Source organism: Scyliorhinus torazame, chromosome 8 (assembly GCF_047496885.1).
Source record: "Scyliorhinus torazame isolate Kashiwa2021f chromosome 8, sScyTor2.1, whole genome shotgun sequence".
NCBI classification, from domain to species: domain Eukaryota; kingdom Metazoa; phylum Chordata; class Chondrichthyes; order Carcharhiniformes; family Scyliorhinidae; genus Scyliorhinus; species Scyliorhinus torazame.
In genome coordinates, this window is record NC_092714.1 from 66,228,181 (window position 1) to 66,249,499 (window position 21,319).

The following is a 21,319-nucleotide window of genomic DNA, read 5'->3' on the forward strand; positions in this document are numbered from 1 at the left end:
AGCACTGAGCCAGACAAATGCTTAACCTCTTAGCTAGGTTTACTGACCAGTTTAGGTCTAGGAGTGACTGATGTCCAGATCTGGCTCACCTATTTAATCTGTAGCGGGTGTCTTTGAATTCCCCTCAATCAGACCACCCCAGGATGAGTATTCACACTTTATGCCAGATCATCAAAGACAGCAGGTTATCACTGTTTTCACTACTTAATTTGCAACCTAAATCTTAACCAAGTCTGGTTTGTACTTCACCTTTTTGCTCACTACATCGTCCCCTGGTCTTTAAATCCTTCCATGTCATGCTGCTTGTCATGCTGCTTATCTCTAGTCACCTCCAGCCTTGCCAACAGAGTTCTTTATATGACTAATTCTGGACTCCATCTGAAGTTATAAAGTGATTAAGTGCTGGCTGTATCTTAGCTGCCTAGACCCAAGACTCTAACTCTTAACGCACTTTCTCCCCCCCCCCCCCCCCCTCCCCCAGACAGCTCTTCTGATATCATATCCTGTAGATCTGTTCAATGCACAAACATAATTCAGCAGAAGTGTTATAAAAAATTGACACCAAGTCATGGGTTGAAAAGGTAGTTCTTAGCAACCACCTGAGAGGAGAAAGAAAAGACGGTTTGGATATGGAATCCCAGCATTTGAATCTTGGCAGCTGAAGGTGCAGTCACCAAGGGTGGGATGATCATGCAAATGGCAGGAACTTCGTATTCTGGGAGGCTAATTAGTTGAACTGTTTCTTGAAAATAGAAGCACAAGGTTTTTCTTTTTTTAAAATAATCTTTATTGTTACATGTCTGCTTACATTAACACTATAATGAAGTAAATGTGCAAAGCCCTGAGTCGGCACATTCCGGTGGCCTGTTTGGGTACACTCCAATTCACCTAACAGCACATCTTTGGGCACTTGTGGGAGGAAACCGGAGCACCCAGAGGAAACCCACGCAGCCAGGAGAATGTGCAGATTCCACAGTGACTCAAGCTGGGAATCTAACCTGGGACCCTGGAGCTATGAAGCAACAGTGCTAGCTACTGTGCTGCCCATGTATCATCTTGCAGAAGTTCAGCGTTAACTGATTCCTTTTCCGGATTTTTCAAAGCGGGTGTAACTTTTTTGTATCCTGAAATAGGTGCTGAGAATTCCAGGATTTTGAATATTTTGGGGCAATGTCATTTTTGGAGTTTGAGGCATGTAGTGAAGTAAGCATGCAGCTTTGGTGCTGCCAAATGTGGAATACTGGTCACCGCAGTGTTACAAAGATATTGCAGCCACTGAATGAATGCCAGAATGATCAACTGAAAGGATGTAAGAATGATTGAGGGAATGAAGGACTTAGATTGAGGTGAGGTTATGCAAGTTAGACACTTCTTACTGGGAAGGTAGAAGTTTAATTATAAGATTGTTTATTTTAAGATTCTAAAGAGGCTAAATAATGTAAAGCAGTGTTTTTAAAAAATTTTTTTCCTGGGACCCACTTTTGCCAAGAAGGCTGACCTTTGAAACATGCCATGTTCGCTTACCTTAAATGCAAAAAAGGGGAGCCAATCAACAAAGTCCTCACAATCTCACTCCAATCAGGTTCACCGAGGAGAGGGCAATGCAGATATCAGTTGCAGAGTTCAGCCAGTTCTTTTTTGCATCTTCATGGAAAACAGAAAATCCAGCATCAGGAAGGGAAATAGCAACAACATGCTTTTTGTACTCGGCACTGTATACTCCTGGGCATGCTACTCCAGAATGCTGACAGCATCGTGGACTTTTGGGGCGTTTTTAATGTGCTGTCACAGGTCAGGTACAGCAGCTCTTTTCATTTGGAATCAGCTGCAAGTTAATAACGGACTCTGGGATCTCAACCTCAAAAGATATTTCCACCACTTCCATTTCAAAATCTGAAACTTCTCTAGTTTGCCAGTACTGCCGTGTATATCTGCATATACCACACGTGGGCTTTGCATCCCTATTTGCATCGGCACAATTGATAAAATCTTCCTCAAATAATCATCTTTATACTGCGTTGGTCGGGAAGTTTCTTCTTTGTAGGCTGATAACCAGAATCCCTGGAGCTCTTCACCGAGTTAACACTAGCACTGCTCTGTCCCACTGTGGATTCGCCTGAGCAGCTCTCCAGCAAATTCAGATGCAAGATCCCTGGTCAGTAGGTACATTGCCTATTTGTGTCCCTAGCCGTCTCTTCGTTGTAACAAAATGCTCCTACTTCACAGTCCCGTTGCCTTGGAAGAAGCTCTCGTCCGTGATTTGGCACCAAAAGCACATTGGTGGCAAAAGCACATACACTGCAATGAAGTAAATATGAGAAGCCCCGAGTCGGCACATTCCGCGCCTGTTTGGGTACACGAGGGAGAATTCAGAATGTCCAATTCACCTAACAGTACATCTTTCGGGACTTGTGGGAGGAAACCGTGGCACCCAGAGGAAACCCACGCAGTTACAAGGAGAATGTGCGAATTCCACACACTGCTCACTGCTGCCACTTGTGGCTGAAAGACTTCACGCGGCCTCATTTTGTTTCCATTTAAAAGCTGTTAGTGGCCGCCATTCTCAATTTAAATGCTGGTTGCAGCTGTAGGGTGCTTCTTCCGCGATTGGGACTACCATGGGAATGCCCTGCAATCCTCCTGACACCTGCCCCGTGACCCATTTGCAGATCACTACCTGCATTTTGAAAAACCATGATGTAAACCACACCAGCTGTTCCACCTTGTCTAAAATAATGACAATCAGATACAGCAGAGTTGGGGAGATACGTTTTTTTGTTTTGTTTGAAAGTGTGATATGTTTTGCAGTTTCCCTGATGATTTTTACCTGGGTTTAATTTCCCTTTCTGATGCGTGGTACAAAAGTGTTTACTTGCCTTTTTACCATTAGTATTTAAATAAGGGCATAATGACTCCGACATCTGTAACATCATAGGCACAATTTCTGTCATTATCCTCTTTGTAGCCATCATAAGAAACAGATGCATCTAATTGTTGCCAATATATTCAGTTTTATTTGCCACTTTTGCGGTCAGTGAGTTCTTGAAGCTTCTTAACAGCTGAAATGGATTTGCAGTGTTGACATTTCTGACAGCTGCAACTGTAACTATCTTCTCGCTTTCCCTGTGTCCCAAACATCCCCACTCCTCTAATCCTTGCTGGATGAAGCCCAAGTGGATCGGAAGAAAATACCAGCTGTTTAACTGGACAGATCAGGAGAAATCTCCTGAAGCAAACCTGAATTCTACCCATCTGTCCTTTAAAGGTAACGCAAATTACCATCCCCTTCCTTGCAAATAAACAAAGTTCATTTTTCTCAATCACTTTCCCAAAAAATATTTTTATTGGTATTTTCAATTTTTACATGTTGCATTTTATGTTTAATATTTACAGTACGTGTGGTTCTTATATATACATCCTGTTATCTTCTGTCTTGGTACGCTTTCCAGCCCTCCCTTGGTACCCTCTCTATTCGTTCAGGGTGTACTGTCCCCGGCAATAAAACTCTTGCGTCCACTTAATACTCTTACTAGGTAGCACAGTGGTTAGCACTGTTGCTTCACAGCTCCAGGGTCCCAGGTTCGATTTGCGGCTTGGGTCACTGTCTGTGTGGAGTCTGCATGTTCTCTCCGTGTCTGCCTGGGTTTCCTCCGGGTGCTCCAGTTTCCTTCCACAAGTCCCGAAAGACGTGCTCTTAGGTGAATTCGACATTCTGAATTCTCCCTCTGTGTACCCGAACAGATGCCAGAATGTGGCGACTAGAGGATATTCACAGTAACTTCATTGCAGTGTTAATGTAAACCTACTTGTGACAATGAAGATTATTAAAATTAAAGTGGTGGAGTGGCAGCAGGAACCAATACCATCAATCTTTATTTGAATGTCGACAGTACTCAGGATTGTCACCCTTGTCTGCTTACAGCGAATGAAAGTTAATGCACACATGCAGTAGAAACTGCTTCACCGATATTAGAAATTGCGATAGGACCAGTGCTACAAACAGCAGATTGGTGGAAATTTCTGCCTACCTCGCTTCCACCAGTTCAATGTCATATTAGAAAAAACAGCCAGAGGGTTTTCTCCCCCCATATAATGCAGATCTAGCCAACAATGGCAAAAACAAGTCTAAGGAGGCTTAGGTTTAGAATTCTGTTATCTGCTGAATGAGAATCTTCATGTGATGTGTGCCATTCTCAATTGCCATCAAAAGTCAGAATGACTTTCAATTTTCATAGGTTGGGCTCCTGCTGTGCAAGAACCTGGGTACGTTTACAATGGGCAGTGATGTACATTGAGAAGGCGTTGGCTGCATTTAAAAGTCCATTGTAGCCATATAAAATTGGTAGTTATTGGGGCAATAAAGATTATGGTGCAATATAATAGCTTTTAAAGTGGTGAAATTATTGGATAGAATAGTTGGAAGCAGACTGTTGGTAGTTGGATTATAGATAAAGGGTTAAATGCAAGAGATTTAAATTGAGGATGAGCAATATCTTTAGACTTGAGGCTGTGGAATTCACCTGGATTAGTCGATGAGGCAGAAATAGTCAATATTTAGGATTAGACTGGATAGGTGTAAAAATAATTTGGAAGTGGGGATAATAAACATGGTTAGGACTTTATGTAGAAAGTAAATGGGCTGGTTGGGGCTGAATGTCCTGCAGCTTGTATGAATGTAAATGAAAGAACTTGTGTTCCTTTAGGACCCTTTCTTGGCCTTGGGATATACCGATGCACTTTACAGCCAATTAAGTACTGTTGAATGCAGTGACTGCTGTGATGTAGGAAAGGTGACAGCTAATCCACACACCGCAAGCTCCCCCAAACAGTGGCGTCATAATGATCAGGTAACCTGTTTTTGTGAGGTTGTTAGAGGGGTAGATATTGGCTAAGACACTGGGTATAACTCTATTGCTCCTATTTAAAGTAAGGCCATGGGACCTTTTATACCCACTGGAGGGGGCAGACGGGGCCTCATTTTCACTTCTTGTCTAAAAGACTTCTCATCTCCCATAGCATTGCAATTAAATACCATTCTGGAGCATCAGCCTAGATTTCTATGCTCAGGGCGTGGAGTAGGACTTAAACCGATAGAGATACGGAGGAGAATGTGCTAAACCACCTGACCCACAGCTGGCACTCACGAGCCTGGCTTTTCAGAGTTGTGAAGACCCCAGAGACCTTTAATAATTGCAGGCTGGACCAAATCTGGAAGTCCCTTCCGCATTTCTGACAGATCCTGTTTTTTCTGGGGTAGAGGACATAACTCCGAATGTGGGAAACTGGAACCCAGCAAGGCCATTTGAACTCTCTGCTCTGACTTCAAACAAACCTTATTTTCACTGCAGCAGAGGCGTTATCCCACAGCGTGCGAGTTATATATTTTTAGAGTAGACGTAAATGCTCCTGAAGGGAGAATGAGGTCTGATAAAACTGTCCGGTTATTTAAATAGTTAGTACTTTTAAATATTGAGAAAAAAACCTGCCTCTGTGTCTGAGTTTTAAAAATATTCTACATTTCAATAGCTGTCTGTTGACATAACCCTCAGTCATATAATGGGGAGGGGGGGGGGGCATTGCTGTAGTTCAGTTTGGTTTACAGCTCTGACAGGTTATTAAAGGATTTGCTGTCTTTGATGTGGATCATGAAAGAAAATGATTGTTTTTATAAGGAATTAAGCACTTGATGTGATTTCAATAAATTTAATGGCTTTCATGAATGAGGGTTTTTTATATTGTGATATTGTGAAGTATGTAATAGTTATTTAGAACTTTAATCTCAGCATGGCTCTTGAGGCCAGCCCATTATGTTGGAAGCTGGGTGAATTGGCATTGAGAGTCAAAGGGCAAAAGGTGGTAGGTAGAGGGCATGAATTGGGATAAGGGCTTTAGAGAAACATGGGGTTATGTGGCGTGCATAGCTCTGCATTAAGTTGGCACAGGGCTATAAGGGACCATGGGGTCAATGGAGTGGGGGGAGGGGAGAACCATGAGTTTGCATGTGTGGGGAATGGGTGTGGTGAGAGGGATAAGATCTAGAAGGCCTAATTTCTCAGATCTGCACATACTCCTTCTGAGTGAAAATTTATAATGTTATCATTTGAAGTTAATCTATAATCTTTGCAAAGAAGAATTGGGCGTGGAAGGATGCTGCCAGTTATCACCAATGACATGAAACAGCTATTTGGCATCTACAGCCAGAGCAAAGCACTGATCTGAAAAAGGACATGTGAAAAACAGAATTATCAAACATGCCGCTGGCTTCTTTGGCAGAGCTTCATTCATTTTTGCCATTTGAAGCCAGTCTTGCCTTGCAATTTTCCCCTCTATTTTTCCTTCAGTCCTCTGCCATAAGGCTTCGAGATTGATCATTTGCTATCAGGAACATCACATCCCCATGCATATGAATGAATAGAAGGCCATTAGCAGAGTACAATGTTGAAAATTTCAATCCAAAAGCAGCAGTGGTATCAACAATGCAATAATGAGGATCAATATGCTAGGCATTAATTTTGTTTGCCTACTAAAAATGGTGCAATAACAAATTATTAGTGTCAAAGGAGTGGAAAGTTTCAAGTTCTATAGAGCTGCACAAGAAGACCGAGGTCGGGATGGGTGTTGCAGCTACATTTAAAGATATGGATACAATTTTTATTTTGAATCTTTGGGGGACGAGAAGTCAGTACAGGTCAGTGAGGATGGATTATTTTTTGTTTGAAAAATATTTTATTGAGGTATTTATATATTTACACAAGAAACACAATCACAAAACAAGCCAACAGGGCTGCAAATAACCAACTCAACTAACCCCCCCCCCCCTCACACACTCCCCAGCTCCCTTACCTCCCCATTTTAACCCCCCCTCCCCACACTGCTGACAACTTAACTGTTCTCAAAGAATTCGACGAATGGCTGCCATCTCCGGGAAAACCCCTCCACAGACCCTCTCGAGGTGAACTTTATTTTTTCTAACCTGAGAAACTGCCAGGTCACTCACCACCCCCCCAGTTTCGGAGGCTCCGAGTCCCTCCATTCTAATAGTATCCGTATCCGGGCTACCAGGGAGGCAAAGGCCAAGACATCGGCCTCTCTCGCCCCATGGACTCCTGTGTCTTCTGACACTACGAAGATCGCCACTTCTGGACTCGGGACCACCTTCACCGTTCCTAAGCCGAGTTTGATCCCCATCTTCAGATGCGTTTGTTGTAGAAATGACACGTCCGCCTTTAGTCTCCTCAGATGCGCGAACACGCGAGCAATCTTGACCGGCCCATTCAACCCTCTCGGATTCCATGTGATAAGCCTAGCCAGGAGGCACCCCCCTCCCCTTCTTAAAGAGGCCAGCCTTCACCTTGTTGAACCCCGCTCTCCTCTTGGCCAGCTCTGCACCCAGGTCCTGGTACACTCAAAGCTCACTGCCCTCCCAGGTACATCGCCTTGTCTGTCTGGCCCACCTCAGGATCCGCTCCTTGTCCAGGAACCGGTGCAGGCGCCCCACCATCGCCCTCGGCGGATCGTTATCCTGCGGCTTCCTCATTAACGCCTATGCTCCCAGTCCACCTCCAGGAGCCGTTCAAAGGCCCCCTCCAAGCAACGTCTCGAATATCCTAGCCATGTACAAGCCAGCGTTCACTCTCTCGCTGCTCTCCAGCAGCCCCACAATCCTCAGATTCTGTCTCTGGGACCAGTTCTCCAAATCCTCCACCTTCTCCTGTAGCCACCTCTGAATATCCCGCATCACCCCCATCTCTGCCGCCATCGAAGTAAGCTGCTTCTCGTGCTTCCCCCACCATCTGCTCCACCTTCTGGATCACCTGGCTCTGAGCTTACAGCCCCGTCTCCATGCGGTCGATCCCCGCCTTAATCGGATCCACTGTCCTCACCAGGAGCTCCGGAGTCTCCTTTCTCTGCTGGGTGAACATCTTGTTCAAGAAGTCCACCACCTGCTCCATAGATCACTGAGATGTTAGGGCGGGTCCCTTACCCTCTGCCATCTTCCTCTGTGTCGCAGGTACAGCTTCTCGCTCCAACTACTCCTTTCGCTTAAAACCACTCCTGGTCCATGAATCCATCCACCGGTGGAACACCCTCTTCTTTCACCACTCCTGCACCTTTTAACATCAACAAGTCCTCCCGTTAACCGGGGAAAAGGTCCCAAAACACCGCCACAAGCAGGAGCTACCAAATGTGCGACCACTCACACCATGGCCGCCACTGGAAGTCCGTGAGGATGGTTTATTGATGTAAAAGACTGGATGTTGGGTAGGGTAGAAGCAGCAGAGTATTGAATAATTTTGGTATTTGGGAGTAAACAGTCTGGGATGCCAGCCAGGAATCTAAAGATGTGCACAGGGCTGGAGTTCCAGTGGAGCAGAAGGTGAGGGGTGGTTAGCTTTGTGGGCTAGGGAAAGAGATTAATATTGTGAGGCACCGAGACCTTGCAATGTATATTTTTATAAAGTATATTTTGGATATTCTCATGGCTACATCTAAAATTTAACAAAACTGCACAAAGATCCTAAAATGGCCGAAATTGTGCCCGTCTTGTGACCCCTGAACAATAGAAGCTACTCGGTAGTATCAGGAAAACCTGCACATTACCTCTGGGGAGCCACCAATGACACCCTGTGGGCTGCACAAGTCAGATTCAAAGAGAGCCATACAAAGGCCATTTGCATTTCATAATCCTGGTTGGCCGTCAGAAGTTTCATCATCTGCTCAGACAAAGGGCCCTGCAACCTTCCATTCAATTCTCAATGGTTGAGACATTTTAACATCTATGGGACTCAGATGAGGAATACACTTCCTTTATCAAAGACAGTGTGGAGTGGTGACAGTCATGTGACATGGGCCTCTGGCTTGTGGAACAAGTAATATTATCACAGAATCATAGAATTTACAGTGCAGAAGGAGGCCATTTGGCCCATCGAGTCTGCACCCCCCCTTCCTGTCGGTTTACCCCCCCGCTGGTTACGAACAGGTCCTCAGAGGTTGATAAACCTTCTCCACGTGTCGTGGAATCTCTCCTTGGACCCCCTGACTGAGAATTTTATTTTTTTTGAGCTTCAGGAATTCAGGCAGATCTGAGAGCAAGTCCGAGGCTCTGGGTGGTGCTGCCGACTTCCAACCTAGCAGATGTCTGCGCTGAGCCATTGGAGAGGTGAAGGCCAGGGCATCCACCCCTTTCCCTGTAAAGAGCTCTGCATGGTCTGACACCTTGAAGATCGCCACAAGTGGGGATAGCTCCATCTTAACCTCCACAGTGATGGACACGGCCTCAAGTAGGCTGTCAAGAACCCATTAATTGTGGGCTGGACCAGAACACGTAGGTGTGGTGGGCCAGGCCCTTCTGTCACCGCTTGTACTTGTCCACCACCTCTGGGAAGAATTCGCTCATCCTTTTCTTAGTTAGGTGCGCTCTGTGCATCACCTTCCGCTGCACCAGGCTTAGCCCTGTGCATGAGGACGTGGAGTTGGTCCTGTGCAGCTTCTCAATCCAGAGACCTCCCCTTATCTCCACGCCCAGCTCCTCCCCTCATTTCCATCGCGTTTCGTATAGTGGGGTCCTGACTTTTTCTATGAGTCGTCCGTATATGTCGCCCACTTGTCTCCTCCAGCCAGTCCAGCCCTACCATCGTGCACAAAAGAGTGTGTCCAGGTAGCTGGGGTAACGTCTTTGTCTCTACGGAGAAAATCTCGCAATTGCAAGTACCGAAGCTCATTCCCTTTCGGGAGTTGGAGCTTCTCCGATAGTTCCCCCAGGGTCGCTAATCTACCGTCCATGGACAGGTCCTTCACCCTCCAGGCCCCGCCATCCTCCTTCCATGTCCTAAATGTGGCATTTATCGTAACCGGTGTGAACTTATGGTTATTACAAATGGGGGCCGATATAGACATAACAGCCAGTTTGAAGTGGTTCCAGGGGTGGGATTTATTGACCAACCCGCTGCTTGTGTTTCGGTGATGGAGGTGGTCTGCCAGTGGGATTTACCAACCCGCCGTTGTCAGTGGGATTTCCCAGTGACTGCATCCCTTGTCGTTGGGTGACCCAACACCTAGATGGCGCCCCAAGTCTTTACTGTGGCTACTACCACTGGGCTCCGAGAGTATGTGCGCGAGAGGGCGCCGGGGGAGAGGTGGTAGCCAGCACCCAGAGATATGCCCCTGCGCAAAAGACCTCCTCCATTTGGACCTGGTCCGTCTCCAGCTCCTTCAGCCTCTCCCTCACCCACTCTGCATTTGCCAGCCAGTGTAGAATAGGAGGTTTGGCAGGGTCGGCCTTCCATCTGCCACCCTCTCTGCAAGATGGTTTTTAGTACCCCGCAGACAAGGCCACAATGAGCTTATCCACCCTGGTGAAGAAGGATTTGGGGATGTAGATCGGGAGCAATCTGAATATGAAGAGGAAGCTGGACAGCATATTCATTTTAATCGTCTGTGCCCTTCCTGCTAACGAGAGTGGGAGTGCGACTTATCTTTGTAGGTCCTTCTTCAACTCGTCCACCAGGCTGGAGAGATTGCACTTGTGGGCCCTCATCCAGTTGGAGCTCCCTGAATCCCCAGGTACCTGAACTTGGTTTGGGTCATCTTATGCGGTAGTACCACCAGCTCTGTTCCTCCCCCTTGGGGGTTTGAATCATCACATTTACAGTGCAGAATGAAGCCATTCGGCTCATCGAGTCTGCACCGGCCCTTGGAAAGAGCACCCTACTTAAGCCCACACCTCGACCCTATCCCCATATCCCAGTAACCCCACCTAACTTTTTTGGACACTAAGGGGTAATTTAGAATGGCCAATCCACTTAACCTGCACATCTTTGGACTGTGGGAGGAAACTGGAGCACCCGAAGGAAATCCATGCAGACACAGGGAGAACGTGCAGACTCCACACAGACAGTGACCCAAGCCAGGAATTGAAACCAGGTCCCTGGCACTGTGACGCAACAGTGCTAACCACCGTGCTAGTGTGCTGCTCGGGCAGATTTCACTCTTCCCCAGGTTGAGTTTGGAACATGAGAAGGCACCAAATTCTCAAAGGAGTTCAGTTACCTTTCCCATATTAGCCAGGGGGTGTTGTGTTATTCACCCTGGGGTAACACGGACTGCAACTGGATGCAGTTGTACTGTGAAGTAGACACCAAACCGAGACGTTAGTTCAATACGTTTTATTGAACTTCTGGAGCAGTGCACACAGCTTGCTGTGGGTTGACACTTTACTAATGTAAGTGTGCTAACTATAACTATACCAGACTAGCTCTGAGCCACGTGTAGAAGGTGCTAACTGATATATACACCCTGACTGTCACTACAGTTGTCACCAGTGGAAAAAGGCAGAGTGCTGATGCCTCGTGTGTTTTATAGTGGGAAACCACCCTCTAGTGTTCTGCCTGGTGATTGGTTGTGTTCTGTCCTGTGTGTTGATTGGCTGTACTGGGTGTCTGACACTGCCTGTCTGTATCTCATTATGTGCATGAGTGCATATCATGACATCCCCCCTTTCTAAAAAAAAAATTGTCGGTTGCTTAGAGCATATGTGACTGTATGTACATGTATAACTATTTACATTAAATGGCAAGTGAATGAATATGTACATGAAAGGTGTCTAGCATGCAGATACAGAACAATATTTACAAGACAAATATCTATAAGTCCAATCTTTGGGGCTGGCATTGGATCCTTGTTGACTGCCGGAGAGGTGGAGGCTGGCGGAAGAATTTTGGGTTGCTTTTTAATGCGGTCAAAATCAGCTTGAGAGATGAGATTGGCTGAAGCACCAGTGTCCAGCTTGAACTGGATGTTGCATTGATTAACTTGTATGACAGCACGCCATTCGTCCGCAGAATCCACATTGAGGATAGATAGGCGTCTTGCTGAATTTGAGGAGGCATATTCACATGCAGTGATGATGCCCACACGATATGGGGACTCCAGGCAGTCGTCCTCTGGATCCGTAGTGCTACCAGGATCAGAATCCAGTAGACCTTGCTGTACACATCGAACGAGTTTGCGTTGGAAATGGGATCGCTGGCCCTTGACCAGTGGTGCAGACCTGCACAAGGCTGCATAATGTCCAGCCTTCCCACAGTTTAAACATTGCCTGCCTTTTGCAGGGCATTGCCGCTTTAAGTGGGCGGTGCCGCAGTTCGAGCACGCCATGATGTTGACATCGTTACGCTCCGTGAGTCGTCGCACATGCGCAGTGCGGTCAGCTGACGTTCGCACTTGCGCAGTTTGGTCTTCGGTTGCTTCTTTTTCCCGTTCGTGGTGCGCATGCATGGGATCCCGGGAAAAGCATGCAAAATGTCCACCTTCATCGATACTGAGGTGCCTCATCCGGGCAATGGCCTGTACACTCTCTGCCTCGTGGGAGGCAAGTTTGAAACGGGAGTACCGATTTCTCGCCTGTTCATGCACTTTCCACGTCTCGATTGCGACTGGCAGGGTCATGTTTTTAAATTTGAGGAGCTGCTCCCGCAAAGAGTCGCAGTGGACCCCAAACACGATCTGACCCCTGATGATGGAATCAACGGTGTCACCATAGTTGCAGGACTGCGCTAATATACGGAGATGAGGTATAACGGATTGGAAAGGCTCATCCTTACCCTGAAGGCGTTGCTGGAAGACATAGCGCTCAAAGCTCTCGTTCGTTTCGACTTCACACTGACTGTCGAATTTAGCTAAAACGGTCTTGAATTTGGTCTTGTCCTCGCCGTCGGCAAAGGTGAGCGAGTTGAAAATTTGGATGGCTTGGTCCCCGCAGTTGATAGGAGCAGCGCAGTTTTTCTGGCATCGGACGCATCCTCGACGCCCGAGGTCTCAATGTAGAGAAGGAACCTCTGCTTGAAGACCCACCAGTTGGCGCCAAGATTTCCGGAGATCTGTAGCTGTGGAGGGGCCTGGATCTTCTCCATGCCGCTGGAAGGCACTCGCTGGTCGTCAGTGAATCACTCGAGGTAAACCACTTAGATAAAGTAGACTACTGGTACCATGTCGTGTTATTCACCCTGGGGTAACACGGACTGCAACTGGATGCAGTTGTACTGTAAAGTAGACACCAAACTTACACGTTAGTTCAATATGTTTTATTGAGCTTCTGGAGCAGTGCACACAGCTTGCTGTGGGTTGACACTCTACTAATCTAAGTGTGCTAACTATAACTAACTAGACCAGACTAGCTCTGAGCCACATGTAGAAAGTGCTAACTGATATATACACCCTGACTGTCACTACAGTTGTCACCAGTGGAAAGAGGCAGAGTGCTGATGCCTTGTGTGTTTTATAGTGGGAGACCACCCTCTAGTGTTCTGCCTGGTTATTTGTTGTGTTCTGTCCTGTGTGTTGATTGCCTGTACTGGGTGTCTGTCACTGCCTGTCTGTATCTCATTACGTGCATGAGTGCATATCATGACAGGCGGCTCAACATGTAGAGGAGCGGGTCATCTGAAAAGAATAAACTCTGTACTTCATGCCCCCTCACCGAGTGCTGGTCCACCATTCCACCAATCTCAGGGCGATTGTCAGTGGCTCAATTGCCAGTGTGAACAGGAGCGGGGATAACGGGCACCACTGCTGGTGGCATTGATCCGCACGCTCGCCATGTGAGCATTGTACAGATGTTTCACTCACATGATGAATTCTGCTCCAAACCCAAACTGTTCAAGCACCTCCATGAGGTACCTCCATTCTACTGATCAAAGGCTTTCTCAGCGGCCAGGGAGACAATTATTTCTGGTGTCTCCTCCCCAGATGGGGGTCATCATATAATTTACAGTGCAGAAGGAAGCCATTCAGCCCATTGAGTCTGCACCAGCCCCTGGAAAGAGCATCCCCCTGGAAAGAAAGGAGGCCATTCAGCCCATTGAGTCTGCACCAGCCCCTGGAAAGAGCATCCCCCTGGAAAGAAAGGAGGCCATTCAGCCTATTGAGTCTGCACCGGCCCTTGGAACGAGCACCCTATTTAAGCCCACATGTCCATCCTATCCCCATAGCCCATTAACCGCACCCAACCTTTTAGATTCTAAGGGGCAATTTAGCGTGGCCAATCCACCTAACCTGCACATCTTTGGATTGTGGGAGGAAACCGGAGCACCCGGAGGAAACCCACGCAGACATAGGGAGAAAGTGAAAACTCCACGTAGAGAGTCACCCAAGGCTGGAATTGAACCCGGGACCCTGGAGTTGTGAGGCAGCGGTGCTAACCACTTTGCCACCGTGTCCCGCTTATTATTACATTCAACAGGTGTCTGATATTCACTGTTAGGTGTCTGCCCTTGACAAACCTGGTCTGATCTTCCGCAATCAGTTCCGGCAAGTTATTCTCCTGGCGCCTCGCCAGGACTTTAGCATCAGTGTTTAAAACAGAGATGGGTCGCAGTGATTAGCACTGCTCCCTTATGGCACCGAGGACCCGGGTTTGATACCGGCCCCGGATCACTGTCCATGTGGAGTTTGCACATTCACCCAGTGTCTGCGTGGGTTTCACCCCCACAATGCAAAGATATACAGGGTAGGTGGAATGGCCATGCTAAATTACCCCTTAATAGGAAAAATTAATTTAAAAAAGAGAGATGTGTCTGTATGTCCCGCACTCGGTCGTGTCCTTGTCTTTTTTAGGATCAGTGAGATTGAAGCCTGTGCCATCGTGCATGAGGCCCCCCTTCGACAGTGAGTCGTTCAACATCTCCCGCAGGTGTGGGGCTGGCGCTGTTGCAAATTTTTAATACAAGTCTACCAGGAACCCATCTAATCCTGGTGCCTACCATGGCTGCATGGAATTAATGCATTCCATGATCTCATCGAGTTCTAACGGTGCTTCCAGCCCTTGCTTCTTGTCCTCCCCCACCACTGGTATATCCAGTCCATCGAGGAATTGTTTAATCTCCTCCTCCTCCTTTAGGGGTTCGGAGGTGTACAGTGATGCGACCATCAATTCACTCAGAGACACGAGGAGAAGTAAATTGTGGTTTTAATCAGCTTAGAACAGTGCCTGCCTGTGACCGGTACAATACTGAGGACGGCCCGCAGGCCAGCTGCTCTTTATACTTCCTCTTAAGGGGAGGAGCCATGGGCGGAGCCCGTACATGCCCCAAGATATCCCCCTGTGGGTAAGACTCACAATGGCCCATAGGCGGAGCCCACAGGGTTAAGAACATAACACCACAGCAGAACATGATACAATGCACTGGTGAATTATTAGCAGTTATACATTCACCCCTTGTTAAAAAAATGAAGTCCGGCGGGGGTGACGGGCTCATAGGTTCAGTCGGTCCAGCGCCCGGATCGTGCGCTGCGACCGCCGAAGCACTGGTGTTGCAGCTGGACCGGGTGGCTGTAGAAGTGGGGCCGGTGCAGGCACAGGCGTGGACTCCGGGAGCCGCTCTTCTGGAGCTTCATTCCTGTGGACCGGTGTGGCGGGTGGGAGGGAGCGCGGGAGCCATATAGGGGTGGGGGCGCTGGACATGGTAGATTGGACGGGATATAGTGTGGGGGATGCAGTAGTGGGAGTGGTGGTGGAGCCTGCGGGCGCCAGGTCCCGGAGGGAGACGGTATCTTGTCAGCCATCGGGGTGTTCGACGTAAGCATAGTGTGGGTTGGAGTGCAGGAGCTGGACCCTCTCTACCAGGGGGTCGGTCTTATGGCTCCAAATGTGTTTTCGGAGGATGACTGGCCCCGGTGTCTTCAACCAGGATGGAAGCGAGGCACCTGAGGTAGCTCCCCTAGGGAAAACAAACAAGCGGTCATGAGGAGGCTGGTTTGTGGCTGTGCAAAGGAGGAACCTAATAAAGTGGAGCGCATCGGGGAGGACCTCCTGCCAGTGAGAAACTGGGAGATTCCTGGACCACAGGGTCAGTAGGACGGTCTTCCAGATCGTCGCGTTCTCCCTCTCCACCTGCCCGTTTCCCCTGGGGTTATAACTGGTAGTCCTGCTCGAGGCGATGCCCTCACTGATTAGGTACTGATGCAGTTCGCCGCTCATGAACGACAAGCCCCTGTCGCTGTGGACATAACTGGGGAAACCAAACAGGGTGAAGACACTATGCAGGGCTTTGAAGACAGTGGGAGTGGTCACATCGGGGTAGGGGATAGCAAACGGGAAGCGGAAGAACTCATCTATGATGTTAAAGAAGTACGTGTTGCAGTTTTTGGAGGGTAGGGGCCCTTTGAAATCGATACTGAGGCGTTCAAAGGGCCGGGGTGCCTTCACCAGGTGGGCCTTATCCGGTCGCTAGAAGTGCGGTTTACACTCCGCACAGATTTGGCAGTCCCTGGTCATGGGTCTGACCTCCTCGGTGGAGTAGGGCAGGTTGTGGGCCTTGATATAATCGGCGAGCCGGGTGACCACCGGGTGGTAGAGGTCATCGTGGATAGCCCGAAGTCGGTCATCTTGCGCGCTGGCGCATGTGCCGCGGGACAGGGCATCTGGGGGCTCGTTGAGTTTCCCAGGACGATATACTATATCTAGTTATAGGTGGAGAGTTCGATCCTCCACCTCAAGATCTTGTCTTGATTTTGCCCCGCTGCGTATTGTCGAACATGAAGGCTACCGATCGTTGGTCGGTGACGAGGGTAAACCTCCTACCAGTGAGGTAGTGCCTCCAGTGCCGCACGGCTTCCACTATGGCTTGGGCTTCTTTTTTGACCGAGGAATGTCGAATTTCAAAGGTGCGTGAAAAGAACGCTACCTGTCTGCCTGCTTGGATGAGGGTGGCGGCGAGAGCGACCTCCGCTGTGTCGCTCTCCACCTGGAAGGGGACGGACTCGTCCACTGCGCGCATCGCGGCTTTGGCGATGTCCGCCTTGATGCAGCTGAAGGCCTGGCGGGCCTCGGTTGCCAATGGAAAAATGGTGGGCTTAAACAGGGGCGGGCTTTGTCCGCATACTGGGGGACCCACTGGGCGTAATAGGAGAAAAATCCAAGGCACCTCTTCAGGGCCTTGGGACAGTGAGGGAGAGGGAGTTGTAGGAGGGGGCACATACGGTCACGGTCGGGTCCTAGGACCCCGTTTTCCACGACGTAGCCGAGGATGGCTAGCCTGGTTGTGCGGAAAACTCATTTCTCCTTGTTGTAGGTGAGGTTGAGTTTTTGGGCGATTTGGAGAAATCGGTGGAGGTTGGCGTTGTGGTCCTGCTGATCATGGCCGCAGATGGTGACATTGCCCAAGTACGGAAATGTGGCCCGCAGCCCGTACTGGTCCACCATTCGGTCCATTGCTCGTTGGGACACCGAAACCCCATTATTGACGGCAAAGGGGACCCGGAGGAAATGGAAAAGGCGGCCGTGTGCCTCAAAAGCAGTGTAGTGGCGATCCTCCGGACGGATTGGGAGCTAGTGGTATACAGACTTCAGATCCACCATGGAGAACATGCAATCTGATTTACCATGTCTGCAATCCGGGGAAGGGGGTACGCATCGAGATGTGTAAACCGGTTAATGGTCAGGCTGTAATCAACCACCATCCGGAACTTTTCCCCGGTCTTGACGACCACCACCTGAGCTCTCCAGGTGCTATTGCTGGCCTCTATGACCCCCTCCCGCAAGAGACGCTGGACCTCGGACCTAATGAACGTCCTGTCCTGCATACTATACCGCCTGCTTCTGGTGGCTACTGGCTTGCAATCGGCGGTGAGGTTTGCGAAGAGGGGGGGTGGTTGATTTTTAGGGTCGCGAGGCTGCAGGTGAGCGGGGCAGGGGCCCCCCGAACTTAAGAGTTAGGCTCCTGAGGTTGCACTGGAAGTCGAGTCCCAAAAGGAGAGGAGCGCAGAGGTCTGGGAGCACATATAGTTGGAAATGAGCATACTCGGTGCCCTGTATCGCTAGGGTTGCAGTTGTGCACCCTTGGATTTGCACCGAGTGCGACCCAGAGGCGAGGGAGATGGTTTGCTGCTTCGGGAATATTGGGAGCGAGCAGCGTCTTACCATGTCCGGGAGTCGAAAAGGCAAGGTGTCTCGTACCCGTTAACCCGGACGGCCATCATAGAGCTCCGGAGGTGCTTGGGTCCCAACTGGGTTGTGGGTAGCCGGCGGCGTGATCGAAATGCTGGGGCGGCCCGCGATGGCTATCCGTGTAGGTCGTACGCATTGAGCGGCGTAGCAGATGGCGGCCCCCCTTGGTCGAGCGTGGTGGGCGGTGAGGAAGATGGCGTCCAAGATGGCGGCCCCCAGGGATCGCACGTGGCCAGCCACGGGGGAAGGATGGCCAAGATGGTGGCCCCCGTGAGTCGCACAGGTTATGCGGAGGCGGAGGCGGCAGACACGCTGCCACATAGCGGGGTCTGCGGACCTGTGAGTCTGTGGATCGGGTCTGTGAGTTCAAGTTCTTAGACCTGGCCAGGCAGACCTTGGCGAAGTGTCCTTTTTGCCCGCAGCTGCTGCAGTTCGCGTTGCGGGCCGGGCAGTGCTGTCGGGGGTGTTGAGACTGGCCGCAAAAGTAGCAGGGTAGCCCCCCATGATGGGCGGGCAGCCGCGCGGCACAGGCCTGGGGTAGTCTCTGGTCGGGGGCCCACGAGGGGGTCGCGTGGTCGGCCGGGAACGCAGGAAGGCTCTGAAAAGCGATCTCCAGAGAGGTAGCCTGTTTTACCGTGTCGTCCAGGTCCTGGACCCCTTTTTCGAGCAAACGCTGTCTCACATAGTTCGACCGGACCCCTGCCACGTAAACGTCTCGGACGGTGAGTTCCATCTGCTGAGTGGCCGTAACGGCCTGGTAATTACAGTTGCGTGCGAGGGCTTTGAGGTCGCATAGTGATTCCCCGGGGCGCTGGCGGCGAGTGGTGAAGACGTGTCGTGCGTAGACCTCGTTCACAGGCCGCACGTAGAGGCGTTTGAGTCGCGCAAGGGCCTCTGTATAGGAAGCGGCTTCGTCGAGCTGGACAGAAATGTGATGGCTCACCCGTGCATGGAGGAGGCTCAGCTTCTGTTCATCAGTGACGGATGGCGTGGACGACATGGCGAGATAGGCCTTGAAGCATCGAAGCCAATGCAAAAAAAATATTTTCACCTCCATGGCCTGTGGATCGAGTTCCAGTCTGTCAGGTTTGAGGGCTGATTCCATAGTTGTATTTTAAGCTGATTAAATTGATGTAACCATCAATCCACTCAGAAACACGAGGAGAAGTAAACCGTGGTTTTAATCAGCTTAGAACAGTGCCTGCCTGTGACCGGTACAATACTGAGGACGGCCCGCAGGCCAGCTGCTCTTTATACTTCCTCTTAAGGGGAGGAGCCATGTGCGGAGCCCGTACATGCCCCAACATATCCCCCTGTGGGTGAAGCCACACAATGGCCCATAGGCGGAGCCCACAGGGTTAATAACATAACACCACAGCAGAACATGATACAATGCACTGGTGAATTATTAGCACTATACATTCACCACATACAGGCCTCAGTAAAAGTTTGCAAAGGCCTCAATAACATCGTTCAGGGCCGCAACCATCCTACCATTTCTGTCCCTGACTTGTACTATTTCTTTCGTGGCAGCCTGCTTCCTTAGTTGGTGAGCCAGCATGAGGCTGGCCATGTCTCCTTGTTCGTAAAAGGCCCTCAGTGACTGGTGGAGCTGGTGGACTACTTTCCCCATAGAGAGCAGATCAAATTACATCTGCAGTCTTTTCCTCTCTGCCAGTAGTTCCACGAGTGGGGCAGAGTTGTACCGTTGATCCCATCTCCAGTAGGGAGTCTATCTGCCGCTGCCTGGTTATCCTTTACTTCATATCTCTAAGGGCCCAAAAGCTATTATTTCGCCCCGGATCACCATCTTCAGTGCCGCCCAGAACATAGAACATAGAACATAGAAAATACAGCACAGAACAGGCCCTTCGGCCCACGATGTTGTGCCGAACCTTTGTCCTAGATTAATCATAGATTATCATTGAAAACATGAAGGGTGAGACCTCCTGTTCTGGTTGCAGATTACATAACCATCGATGGCTTGGGATATTTTTGTACAGAATCCCTTATTGGTGAGGAAAGCTATATCTAGCCGCCATGGGGGGCATTGAGCCTGGCCCTTCTCCAACCTCACATCCATGTAGTGAGGCGCATGGCCGGAGATTACGATCGTGGAGTATTCTGCCCTTACTACCCCTGTAAGAACTATTTTCCCTACGATGAAGAAGTCTATATGAGAGTAAGCCTTGTGCACGTGGGCGAAGAAGGAGAATTATTTTCCCTCGGGTGATTGAACCTCCATGCCCCCCCCCCCAATCTGTTCCATACAGGATCCTTTCACTGGCCCGTTGAGGTCTCTCGTTCGATGTAGCTATCCTAATGGGGGTGTTTTGCGCCCCCCCACCTCCTGTGGGTTTGTGGGCCTGGTCGTGTTTGTCTAGGCTTGGCTTGGCTTTTGGTCCATGGTGCACTATCAATTACCACAAAGACGAGAGTAGTGGAATATTGAGCAAAAATGTTGTGCCTCCTGTAGCTGGAACCAGAATGGCTGCAGCACTAGCGAGCACACACATTTATACACCGCCTACTGGGCGGAGCCAACAGGCAGGGATTTACCCATGTACCTCTACTATACGGGCAGTGCCGTAATACATGTAATATACTACTAGTGGTGACTACCACATTCACCCCCTGTTAAAAAATGAGTCCAGCGGGGTGGTGGAAAACAGTACAAGTTAAGTCTGTCGGGGGCCTTGACCCTCCTCTGCGATCGCCTCAGTCCTGGTGGTGATGTAGGCGCTGACTTGGTCACCTGTGACTCCGGGAGAGTGTTGTCCTCGTTTTCGTCACCACTGAGTGGAACCAGTGGGAGGACAAAGAACAAAGAAAATTACAGCACAGGAACAGGCCCTTCGGCCCTCCCAGCCTGTGCCGATCCAGATCCTTTATCTAAACCTGTCTTCTATTTTCCAAGGATCTACTTTCCTCTGTACCCTCCCATTCATATATCTGTCTAGATGCATCTTAAATGATGCTATCGTGCCCGCCTCTACCACCTCCGCTGGCAAGGCGTTCCAGGCACCCACCACCCTCTGCGTAAAAAACTTTCCACGCACATCTCCCTTAAACTTTCCCCCTCTCACCTTGAAATCGTGACCCCTTGTAATTGATACCCCCACTCTTGGAAAAAGCTTGTTGCTATCCACCCTGTCCATACCTCTCAGAATTTTGTAGACCTCAATCAGGTCCCCCCTCAACCTCCGCCTTTCCAACGAAAACAATCCTAATCTACTCAACCTTTCTTCATAGGTTGCACCCTCCACACCAGGCAACATCCTGGTGAACCTCCTCTGCACCCTCTCTAAAGCATCCATATCCTTCTGGTAATGTGGCGTCCAGAACTGCACGCAGTATTCCAAATGTGGCCTAACC

The 21,319-nt window shown here is 49.4% G+C and overlaps 1 protein-coding gene across 3 annotated transcripts in view; it reads left to right on the plus strand.

Moving 5' to 3' along the window:
- Positions 1-21,319, plus strand: part of tent5c (terminal nucleotidyltransferase 5C) — a 248,164-nt gene that overhangs the window by 37,162 nt on the left and 189,683 nt on the right. Inside the window, exon 4 of one of the 3 annotated variants that reach the window (XR_011948664.1) lies at positions 4,704-4,808. The exons of the other annotated variants lie outside the window; for them this stretch is intronic. The gene's annotated coding sequence lies outside the window, so the exon portion shown is untranslated. Of the gene's footprint in view, positions 1-4,703; positions 4,809-21,319 lie in introns of those variants that run through there. 3 annotated transcript variants of the gene reach the window in all.